The sequence below is a fragment of the Lactuca saligna genome, chromosome 7 (assembly GCF_052625555.1).
Source record: "Lactuca saligna cultivar CGN05327 chromosome 7, ASM5262555v1, whole genome shotgun sequence".
NCBI lineage: Eukaryota > Viridiplantae > Streptophyta > Magnoliopsida > Asterales > Asteraceae > Lactuca > Lactuca saligna.
In genome coordinates this window covers 126,357,036-126,369,402 of record NC_136423.1, presented here as the reverse complement: position 1 = coordinate 126,369,402, position 12,367 = coordinate 126,357,036, and positions in this window count along the sequence as shown.

The window sequence follows — 12,367 nt, the reverse complement described above, 5'->3', positions numbered from 1 at the left end:
ATCATCTCAAAATATGCTCTTTTATCAGAGTATAAGCCTCCAAGACTAAAACTTCTTGTAGTGTGCCATGCGATCATTCTGAGCTCTTTCCTCCGCTACCGGAAGTACCTGAAACCAAAACTGAAAACCGTAAGCACGAAACTTAGTGAGCTCCCCAACCTACCACATACCATACATAATTCCATACTGCAAACAATGGGCCTAGCCCACTACATCAGGCCCATCCCGGCATCGGACGAATCTGGCATCAGGCCCCGCTTGGCATCGAGCCCCGCTCAGTATACAGATCTGTTTCTACCAGGCCCCTCCTGTCTTTGGGCCCCGCCCGCTACTCACACACAACAATAACATATAAACATGTTAACACAAACTACTATACTATAACTACTAGTTCAAATAAATTACCCTTCATAGAGTAGAATGACCATTCTACCCCTAATCCAACCTAATCCATAACTAATGCGTAAAACTAAGGCCCAATACTAGGTAAGCTTCCCAAGCCCACTAATGGCCCAATTTGCTAAATCGGGCCCAATTCCTCTAATGGTCCTTATCCTAAGCCCAATTATTTCCTTGGCCCATATTATCTGACTTCTGATGGCCCATTAAGGTCCAAGAATCTAAGGCATGGCCCTAAGGTGCAAAGCCCAAATTGACAGATTATGTGGGGCATACATTCCAGTAGGCTAAGCGTACTTAGGCATTGGTGTGTACATTGGGCGTACATGCATGTACGCTCAACGTACTCCCCCTGTTAAGTCATTTTCCTATTAAGTGCGTAATACTCTACTCCAAAAACTACTAACACAGATCCAAGTCCTTTTTCACGTATGAATCCATAAAGTTGACTACTTGGTGGCTTGCAACCCACCAAAAGAGCCTAAACTTGAAATGGAACAACATACTTCCATGAAAATGGCTAGATCTTATGCATGAACCCATTAAGACATTCAAGATGGATACTTTACTTTTTATGGGACCCTTTTAGCTCTAAGGGTGGCAACCCTAAGCTCACAAAGGGAAATTCATCATAAAGGTCCAATCTTGGGACCAAAACTAACCCCAAAACCACACTACACTAGATCTAATCACCCTTAAGTAAAGTTGTGAACTTTATACCTCCAAAGAGTTCCAAATGAGGATGCTATTCCAGATCCACGAGCACCAACCTTCTAGGTTCTTCCTTGCCAACTCCTTTTTTCCCCTTCCAAGCTTACACCACCCCAAAATGAGTTTCTTGAAGTCAAAATCGACCATCGATGAAGAGATGAGGCATTCTAGGGTTTCATTGAGATTGGGGAACGGACAAAGAGGCTAGGGTTTGAGCCATTATGGTCTTTATATAGTTGCTGACCCTAAAGTTAGGGTTTCTGGACACTAGACGTACGTTAGGCGTACGCCAAAAGCACCCGCGATCTTATGCATTTATACGTTGGGCATACTCGCGCGTTCACCACCTTGAATGCATGGCCCGTCTTGTCATCTATTTCCATTATGGGACCATTAATGTCAATAACCTCAAAGTGCTATAACTCCTTCGTTATGAGTCCGTTTCCGACGAACTTTATATCTACGAAAAGGTGGCAAGAATCCCTACGCTTCTAGCAACACACCCCGGCTCCAATCCTCTCAAATAAAAACTTTAAAACCCATAAAAGACCTAAATAACCCTACCCTGGGCCTCTGAAACCCATAAACAAACATTTTCAGAACGGGGTGTTACAACTCTCCCCCACTTAAACTAGACTTTGTCCTCGAAGTCTCTCCTTACTAACACCCATCTCCCAAAAACTGATCTGTAGAATGTAACCAATGATTCTATGCATGAAACAACATTCCCAAGGCACTGAAAGCCAACTCGGTCTTTCATTCTAAAGAAGATGAAGTTTAAACTTCTGCAAACCCCAAGCTACTACGCACACATGATCTTCATGAATAACACTTCTGCCCCTACACAATGTTGCCACTTGCCTCCTTTCCCAAGGAAAGGGGAACTTCCAGGTCTGAACCTTTCTGTTCACCGCCCACAATACCAGATTCCCTCCAGTTACTGAACCCAAGCTCAAACTCTCAGTCGCTTCCAATGACCTCTAAAGAAACTTCGGCTAGATAAAACTACTCTATCTACCTTGCCACTCTGGCTCCCAAAGTCCTGGGATCCTCAATCCTCTAAATTGGCCCTATGGTCTCAACCAGGTCCCACTTGCGTTGCTGCAATCATATGGGACTCGCCTACGGGTCTCACCCAACTACATCTCGGAGTGGCCTCTCTCACAGGTCTTATCAATCTTGGGCTATGCAGGCCAACCCTATACTGAATCTCAATGAGCTATCATTTCCTGATTTCTATCATGCTAACTAGGAGACACGGGCCTCACCCAAACTCCGCTAACTAGGAGATACGGGCCCTCACCCACACTCCTCTGACTTAGGAGATACAACCCCTCTCCCACATTCCTCTAACTGGCTACTAACGAATGTTGCAGCTATCTTGTAGTCTTACCACACTCTCCATATTGTCTACACCATTGGATACTAATATGAAAGCATCCCATGCCAGAAGTTCACATAATCTGCATCCTGACTCACTCGAATCCTACGGGTGATCCTCCGACCTGGTTTCCCAAACCAGCCATCAGCTAACATGAATATACGAACTCAATGTTGGGAAGTTTCCCAAACTCCCAGCTCACGTGCCCCTTAATCCAACCAGCCACCTGGGTTGCTTTCCTTCTCAACGAGGATGCGCACCTCATCCTAGTTTTGTACTTACTCCTACTCCTAACTACTCGGTAGGTTCTCCCCCACTTCGATTCAACTAGCTCCTTACAACTCACTGCTTGGAAAGGATTATCAATCCTTCCTACGCTCCAATGATCAAACTGTTGGAAACCAACGCTTAACTTTGCAAGCGTACCACAACTAACTTTTACTATCGCAATACCACTCCTGAAGACTAGCGGGACACTTCCCAAGTTCCCGTGAAGCCGATCACCCTTACTTGCTTGAAATGCTACCACCCTCAAGCTTTGAAGACCAAACGTCAGATGTTCCAACCTATACTTCAGTAACAAGCCACTTCCTTTGGCGCTTCCAACTAGTCCCAACTCAAGGACAGAACTCAACGAATCCTAAAGATGCTGGAAAATCATTATGCGGAACCCTGACCGTAGGACTTTCGCACACCACCTATGATTGATCTCAACCAAAACTAAGATGATACTAAACACGTCCATCCCGACAAGGAAAACAGCATTTACCAACCACTAATGATTCCCCGGTATGTAATTAGCATATGAGATAACTTGAAATATAATCCACCCTCGGCAGAAAATATGACTCCAAGATACACTTAATCAAACCCTTGCAATGAGAACCTCGTCGTGTATCTTCTGCATGTGTTGTACTAAATCCATCTTTGTTGGCTGCTCTAGAGTTGATCCACATACTTGGGTCTCTTCCCGGGACCCTCCGAAGTTTGCATATGGTTTAGCCCCATTCTTACCAATGTGCTCCAAACTCGCTTCCACTTACAGACTCTATAAGTTATATCATTCAGAGTCTCGTGGCCTAATATACTCCATCCTTTCACCCGCTGCGTACTACAGTACCAACGAGCCCCCACCTGGAACTCCCGCACCTAGTATTGCACCTCACCCGCCTGGGAAAACTCTGCTCAGAACATGGTCAAAATTTATCCCAAATAACCACCAGCCTCTTCCCAAAAATCACGTGCCCTGTACTTTAGGGGCATGTAATAAGCCAGACCTTGACCTTCTCAGACAACGGCTGGTACAAAAAGTGTTGGCGACATCTGCCAACCCTATGCTGCTAGCTATGGGATCCCTAGCCCATGAAAACTTGGACCTCCTCAAGCTCTAAACTTCCGGAAAGTCAGGGTACGCGCCCCTATCATGGCCACCATCTCAGCACGGAAGACTCCCAACCTCTCATCCAAAATCTCTAATGTGCCCTCCTTGATCGTACCGAAGATCAAGAAGTCTGGTGCAGTATACTACACGCATTCTCAGCTTTTACAAACTCTCTTGCACCTGCTCCTCGAGCTGACTGAATCCTGTACCCGAGCCTGTTCTTTACTGGCGCCCGAAACGCCAACTGGTCAATCTCGAAGCATCACCATTCCGCAACACATCATATCCACAATCAGAATACTCATCACTAATAGGGGATCACACACGCACTACAAGTTCCCTGGTCTCATCTCGGCCCTTCTTGAATCAAGTACGGATCCTCTGCATTCAGTAGTATGGGCCCATACTACCTTCCACATCTATCCGTACTTTCCTCAAGAATTGCTTTGACTCCTCCAAGACCCTTCTACTAACATTGCTCCCAGCACTAATCTCACCCTAGGCTTGCCCTAGGGTAACCTCCAACCCGCACCTAGTCCCCACCTACTGAAGGTATCTTTATAATGCCAATTAGCCATTACCTGAACACCATCACATGTGATGAGGCTCAAATAATCCTTCAAGTAAAGGACTCATCCCTATAATAGTTAGACTCAGATGAGAGGTGCGCAATAGGGCCAAATCCAACACTATGAGATTATTCAACCATGATCACATGTGACTTGACGTATTCACCTAATGGCTAACTCCCATCACTCAGAGTACCACAAAACACAAAGCAATGAGCATTCAGAAAAAAGGGAAAATCTAACCACATAATCCAATCATATTGTTCTATCCTCTAGTCAGGAATCTGTACTAGCATGCAGTATAAAAAAAAAGCACATACACATATAACATGCACATAAGGCATCCTTCCTAGATCCTTAGTCCTAATCTAGCATGAAAATATCATAAGCATATCATATCATAACATAACTTCTATGGGTATTTTGGGGTACTTACTTGAGCTCGGTTGATTGCATGCACCACACCCTTCTTCTCTTTTCAAAGTTATTTTCTCTTTTCAAAACTCTTTTCCTTTGCTCAAAGCTCGTTTTTACAAAAATGATTTTATTTTGAAAATTTTCATACCAAGTCCTCGGTTTGAGTTCAGACACACTTGGGAGTATGCCCGAATCCCTCAAACCAAGGCTCTAATACCAACTTGTAACATTCCAAAACACGGTCCGGAAATTTTTTTTTTAATTAATTAATAAAAACCATAATAACATATCATATCATTCATAAACAAAGGTTGTTATATTAAATCAGAGTATCATCTCAAAACATGATCTTTTATCAGAGTATAAGCCTCCCAGGCTAAAACTTCTTGGTGTGTGCTATGTGATCATCCCGAGCTCTTTCCTCTACTACCGGTAGTACCTAAAACCAAAACTAAAAACCGTAAGCATGAAGCTTAGTGGGTTCCCCAACCTACCACATACCATACATAATCACATACTGCAAACAATGTGCCTAGCCAACTACATTGGGCCCAGCCCAGCATTATAACGAATCCGGCATCAGGCCCCGCCTAGCATAGAGCCCCACTCGGTATACATATATGTTTCTACCAGGCCCCGTCTGTCTTTGGGCCCCACCCACAACTCACACACAACAATAACATATAAACATGCTAACACAAACTACTATAATATAACTGGTAGTCTCAAGGCCCTGCCTATCTTGGGCCTCGCCCATATTCTGCTACTAATGAGATATGGAACCCCGTTCACATACGAGCCCCCGCCCACACTCATCCCCCCTACCAGGCATATAAAAGTATCACAAAGACAATGAGTATAACTACAGATACACTACTGCCTTGGGTACCACCCGACATCGAACCGTAGCTCGGAAATATACATATAAACCTTCCTCGGCCCTCGCCCGGCATTGGATCTAAATCTAGTATTCACTAACACACATAAATGGGCCGACATTGGTGCCTTAGACCCATTCCTACTGGAGAAAACTCACCTCGCAAGGTTGACTGTAGAATCCTGCAAATACCCCTCGCTGCTAGTTGCCGATCCCCAAACTGCTGATCCCTCGACTGCCTGAGCTATCAATACCAAAATATCACTTAGTCCAAATCAATAACCCTTCATAGGGTAGAATAACCATTCTATCCCTAAGCCAACCTGATCCAAAACTAAGGCCCAATACTAGGTAAGCTTCCCAAGCCCACTAGTGGCTCACTAATGTCCCAATTTGTTAAATCAGGCCTAATTCCTCTAATGGGCCTTATCCTAAGCCCAAATATTTCCTTGGCCCATATTATCTTACTTATGATGGCCCACTAAGGCCCAAGAACCCAAGGCATGGCCCAAACCGAGGCCTAAAGGTGCAAAGCCCAAACTGACAGACTATGTGGGGCATACATTCAAGTAGGCTAAGCGTACTTAGCCATTGGTGTGTACGTTGGGCGTACCTGCATGTACACCTAGCGTACTCCCCCTGTTAAGTCATTTTCCTATTAAGTGCTTAATACTCTACTCTAGAAACTACTAACACAGATCCAAGTCCTTTTTCACGTATTAATCCATAAAGTCGACTACTTGGTGGCTTGCAACCCACCAAAAGAGCCCAAACAAGAAATGGAACAACATACTTCCATGGAAATGGATAGATCATATGCATGAACCCGTTAAGACATTCAAGATGGAGACTTTACTGCTTATGGGACCCTTTTAGCTCTAAGGGTGACAACCCCAAGCTCACAAACGAAATTTCATAATAAAGGTCGAATCTTGGGACCAAAACTAACTCCAAAACCACAATACACTAGTGTGACATCCCCAAAATCATGGCTAGAAAAGACCAGTTTTGTTTATACTTTATTTCAAAATCAGAGTAACCTTTTAATAAAAGAGTTGCGGAATTTGTCCCAAAACAATAATATGATAAAGATTTATCAAAAGCATCTCCTTAGAAATGTATTCCATTAAAATACTCGGGATGTCATGTTTGATACAGTACATAAGTATAAACAATACAATATAAGCCTTACTACATTATTTCATATCTACAGGCCTATATCCGTAATCCCTCATCCCAACACATCTCAACTATGCTCGAGTGCCACTACCTATAATACAAAAAACTGAGTGGGTCAGGCTTGGGAGCCTGGTAAGCACATAGGGTTTTCAACCCACAATAAATAAGTTTATTGATTTCATCGACCAACAATAACCCGATTACCTATTCCCGTTATCCTCACATTACGTCCCTAAACACCTATCATAACGATCATCATCGGGATGGACGCTACTGCTAAGGTGGTTCCTCGGCAATAAATGTCCTAAAGTCAACCATGAGGGGGATGGAGTACATCGGTGAACACATCGTTCACAACACCTACAGGTTGCGAGCCTGCCAGCGTTCCAGTAGACTGTCTAGAAGAGTCCGTGGTCGTCATCTATACTCCGCTAGATGACTGGATCAACAACAACAACATCGAGGCCTCTCATCATTTTATCACACATCACCTATTACATCTACCCATGTTTTACTCCAACATTTTTGTAGATATAAAATACATAAACAATTTAAATCATATAAAACTTTTATAAAATCATTCATCCAGCATAGATAGCAAGTATAAAAATAATATACACACATACCACGTAGTTTATATAAAATAATTCATATCTATATGTAAGATGAAATGGACCATGCACTCACTTGAAAAGGTGGTGATTCCGAACTTAGACAGTGCTTCGCTTCTTAAAAATAATTTCCTTCCACGAAACCTAGTATTATTACCATTAGAGTTTAGTCTATTATTCGCCGAGACTAATTAATAGTCTAGCTATTATTACTATTATATAAGCGTTAAAAAATACTTATATAACCCATAATAATAGCCCAAGTATTTATTATAAGTTCCTAATAACGTTACTATAATTAAATAAAAGTTATATTAAAAATAGTGTAGGAGTAGCTCACTTACAGTGGGTTTTATAGAAAACCAGGCTTTGCTTGGAGCAGCGTTCCCGAGCCAAAAATATCTTCTTCTCGGAGCCGCCGGGCACTCCGGGGCTTCCGCCTCGTGCTAGGGAGGTTCCCTAGGCATTTCGGGGGATTCCGAGGCTAGAGAGAGGTTCTAGAGAGAGAGTAAAGAGAAGAAAGAATGGGAAATGTGTGAAGAAAATCACGGTGGGAGAGGTGATATTTATAGGGTGAAATATGGCTAAACTTGGTGCCACATGTCACCATCTGGTGGCAAGCCTTGGGGAGAAAGCAATGACCAAGATTGTGCCACGTCACCCATTTTTGCACAGCACACTTCCAACTTCTAAAATCTGTAAATTTCACATACGAGCTCCATTTATGGCGTTCTTTATATCCACACGTAGGTAAAGATAAGATCTACAACTTTCATTTTGACTCCATCGGCTAATTCTTGACCGATCTTAAATTTAACAGTACGAGGACATTATACTGTTAAATGTCTGCGTAAAATTCACAACTTCTACATATGAACTCTGTTTTCGTCTATCTTTTTACCATTGAGTTCCTATTAATGAGATATTCAATTCTCATTTAGGTCGCATAGGCCAAAAACCGCTCGATCTAAAATTCGAGTTTCGGGCTGTACATTGCTAAGCCGAAACTTCGAAAAATCATAACTTCCTCATACGAAGTCAGATTTGGGCATTCTTTTTATGGACGCTCTCGGTTTAACGTATTCAACGACTTTAGTTTAGATCATTAAGGCTAAAACTTGCTCTATCGTAAATTCACTATTTACGCTTCCCGGTATCGCGTCCGTTCCATCACAAAACTTCGACGGGTCATAACTTCTTCGTTACAACTCGAATTTCGGCGTTATTTATATCTCTGGAATCTTTGTTTCGACCACTACAAATTTATGTAAAGATATCGGGTTTATCTCACATTTTAATTTTGATGCTTATTTTTATCCTTTATTTATTATACATTTATAAATGAGTAATAAGCACATAAATACACATAATTCACATAATACTCAAATATTTCATTTTTATTATTTCAGAAAGAGTTACAATAGTTGACATAGACTATTACATTGTCTAAAAATGCTTAGCCCCGAAACCCGGGCGTTACAACTAGATCTAAGCACCCTTAAGTAAAGTTGTGAATTTTATACCTCCAAAGAGTTCCAAATGAGGATGCTATTCCAGATCAACGAGCTCCAACCTTCCAGGTTCTTCCTTGCCAACTCCTTCTTTGCCTCTTCCAAGCTTACACCACCCCAAAATAAGTTTCTTAAAATCAAAATCACCCAAGGATGAAGAGATGATGCGTTCTAGGGTTTCACTGAGATTGGGGGACAGATAAAGAGGCTATGGTTTGAGCCATTATGTTCTTTATATAATGGTCACCCTAAAGTTATGGTTTCAGGACACTGGACGTACGTTGGGTGTACGCCAAAATCACCCACGATCTTATGCCTTTATACGTTGGGCGTAACCCACCCTTACGTTGGGCGTACTCGCACGTTCACCACCTTGCATGCATGACCCTTCTTATCATCTATTTCCATTAAGGGACTATTAATGTCAATAACGTCAAAGTGCTATAACTCCTTCGTTCTGAGTCCGTTTCTGACGAACTTTATATCCACGAAAAGGTGGCGAGAAGCCCTACGATTCTAGCAACACACCCCGACTCCAAACCTCTCGAATAAAAACTTCAAAATCCATAAAATACCAAAATGCCCCTAGCCTAGGCCTCTGAAACCCATAAACAAAAATTTTCAGAACGGGGTGTTACATAAGTGACACCCTATATTCCAACAATCCACAATCTCACTAAACCATGCATCTGCTAATGCTAACATGAATCCTAGGTTCTCCTAGGATTCCCTTCCCACTACTCTCTGCCATCAGCTATATAAGAAAACCCCCATTAACAACCATGCAATAGTTACTAGATAATTCTTCGACTGCAAGGTCTCACACTACGACGGTTAGACTCAAAATAGAGATACGCAATAGAGTTAAATTTAAACTTTTAAAATTATCTAATTTTTGAAACATGTAATCCATCATATTCGCTTGATAGTCAGCTAGCACTAGCAATGGTTCCTAAAAGCACAAAGCAAGAAACATTCGACCATCGAGTTCTAACCACAGCACTGCCTAACAGGCCATCCAAACATATCATTAGTAATCCATATTAGCATGTATTTTTAGAGGCTCATACAGTAATCATATAAAGGCATCTCTCTTATCACATAATTCTGAGCAGATCCTAAGCCCTAATCTAGCATGTTATTCTCATATTCATGTACTGAATCAATAAACATGTATGGGTATTTTGGGAACACATACTTGAACTTGGCCAATTGCATACATCACACCCTTTCTTTCTAGTAGTAATCTTTTTTGAAAATTATTTATTTTACGAAAAGCTTACCAAATCCTCAGCTTGATTTCAAATACACCTTACAATGTGTCTGATTCCCTCAAACCAAGGCTCTGATACCAACTTCTACCATCCCAAAAACTATAACTAAAATTTTTTGTTTTTAAGTCAACCAAAATCAATCTACTATTCATATAAACCATCAAAAGTATGCCAACGTGAAAATTGTTATCAGAGTACAATCCCAAAATCATAAAATGTTAAACACGGGTGGATGTGCTGCAATCAGGTCAGGCCCTTCCCCTTCGAAGTAGAAGTACCTGAAACATAAACTTAAATCGCAAGCACAAAGCTTAGCGAGTTTCCCCAAAATACCACACACCATACATATAATGGGCCCTACCCGACATCGGGCCCCACCTAGTATAGATCTGTCAGTAACTTGTGATGGTCCTCGCCCAACACATTCATCAGACCCCACTTGGCATCGAGCCCCACCCGATATACATACAAACACATACAATACATGCAAGTGTCACACAGATAGCTAGCATCAGATAAACATAAATCAATGGGTCGACAATGGTGCCTTCGACCCGAAAAACACTATGAGAAGACTAACCTCAATCAAATTATGAACAGTCACACACATGGATTGCCGCTACAATGGATCCTCAACTGGACACATTCAAACTAACTCTAATAAATAATCAAGGTAATAACCCGTAATAAATGGTCCAGATTATAATCTAAAAACTAAGTGTAAAAGATAATTTTACCCTTCTCTTACTTGACTCGTCTAACCTAGGCATAAGCTCTAAAGACCTAAGGCCTAAAAATGGCCTAAAAGTCCTTCTGGTTATTATGCCAAGCATACCAACTTTACACCCAACATACTAGGCTACGATCGAGAGGTAATTTAGGTCAAGCCTGTTACGCTCCCCATACCTAGAAGGTACGCTAGGCGTATGTAACTGATGTACAAAACTACAATTTAAGCACTTAATGCTTTAAGACCAAACGTCCAAATCATAGATCTTGCTCTTGGGAATGTCTTAAATGATAAAGTCAACAACTTGATGCCTTTGCATGGATCAGTAAGGCACAAATCCAAACTTTAAGCCTAAAGTATACTCTAATGCCCAAAATATTATGCATCGATGAATGGGGGTGTCCAAGCTCCCATCTTTATGACTTTATAAGCTCAAAATGATCAGAAAAGACACTCAATACGATTTGGAACAGCCCAAGCCTCAAAATTCCAAATCTTGGGATCAAAAGCATAACATAACATGGTTCAAATCCAGATCTAGAAAAAAAAACATAAGGTACAAGCTTTATACCTCTAGAAGTTTGCAAGGATGATGAGAGTTTTGGATCTGTGAGCTTGAGCTTCTCCAAGCTTCAATGATGGACTTCTTCTTCTTCTAAGAGCACCAAAAACCCACAAAACAACTCAAAGATCTCAAACTTCACTAATTAGGGCTAAGGTTTCGAATATTAGCTTTAGGGTGAAAGGAGGTTTATCATGAAAAGGCCACAAGGGGACATGAGGTGTTTAAATAAGGGCCAAACCCTAAAAATTAGAGTTTGAAGTTCACACGAGTACGCCCGATGTACCTCCACGTACGCCCAATGTATGAGCCAAGATCTGTGTCCAAAATAAAAGATATTGCATAACTCCCACTTACGACATGCGTAGGGACTGAAAATATAACCTTTTGGGATTTTAAGCTTAAATTGAAAAGTACCTAAAAGTGAATGTTACAATGATTTTGGGACACTTTATTTCATGATTTTGATTTTGGAAACTATATTATTGTATAACTTATGGATTTTGGGATGGGTTTAAAAATAAATTTTTTTGTCATGCTTTTTGGGATGTTACAACAATTATGCTCCCATAAGCTTTGATATGTACCCAGAAATCAACTGGAATTCTAGAGATCAATACCCTTTCATTTTCATACATAAGTGCATATTTTTGTTACGCAATTCTTCGTTAAGTCTCTAATTAGACTTCTTAAGCTTATACACCTTGTTGGATAATGTGTGTGTTTGTGTGTGTGTGTATCTAAATCCTTCAAGATTGATAGATA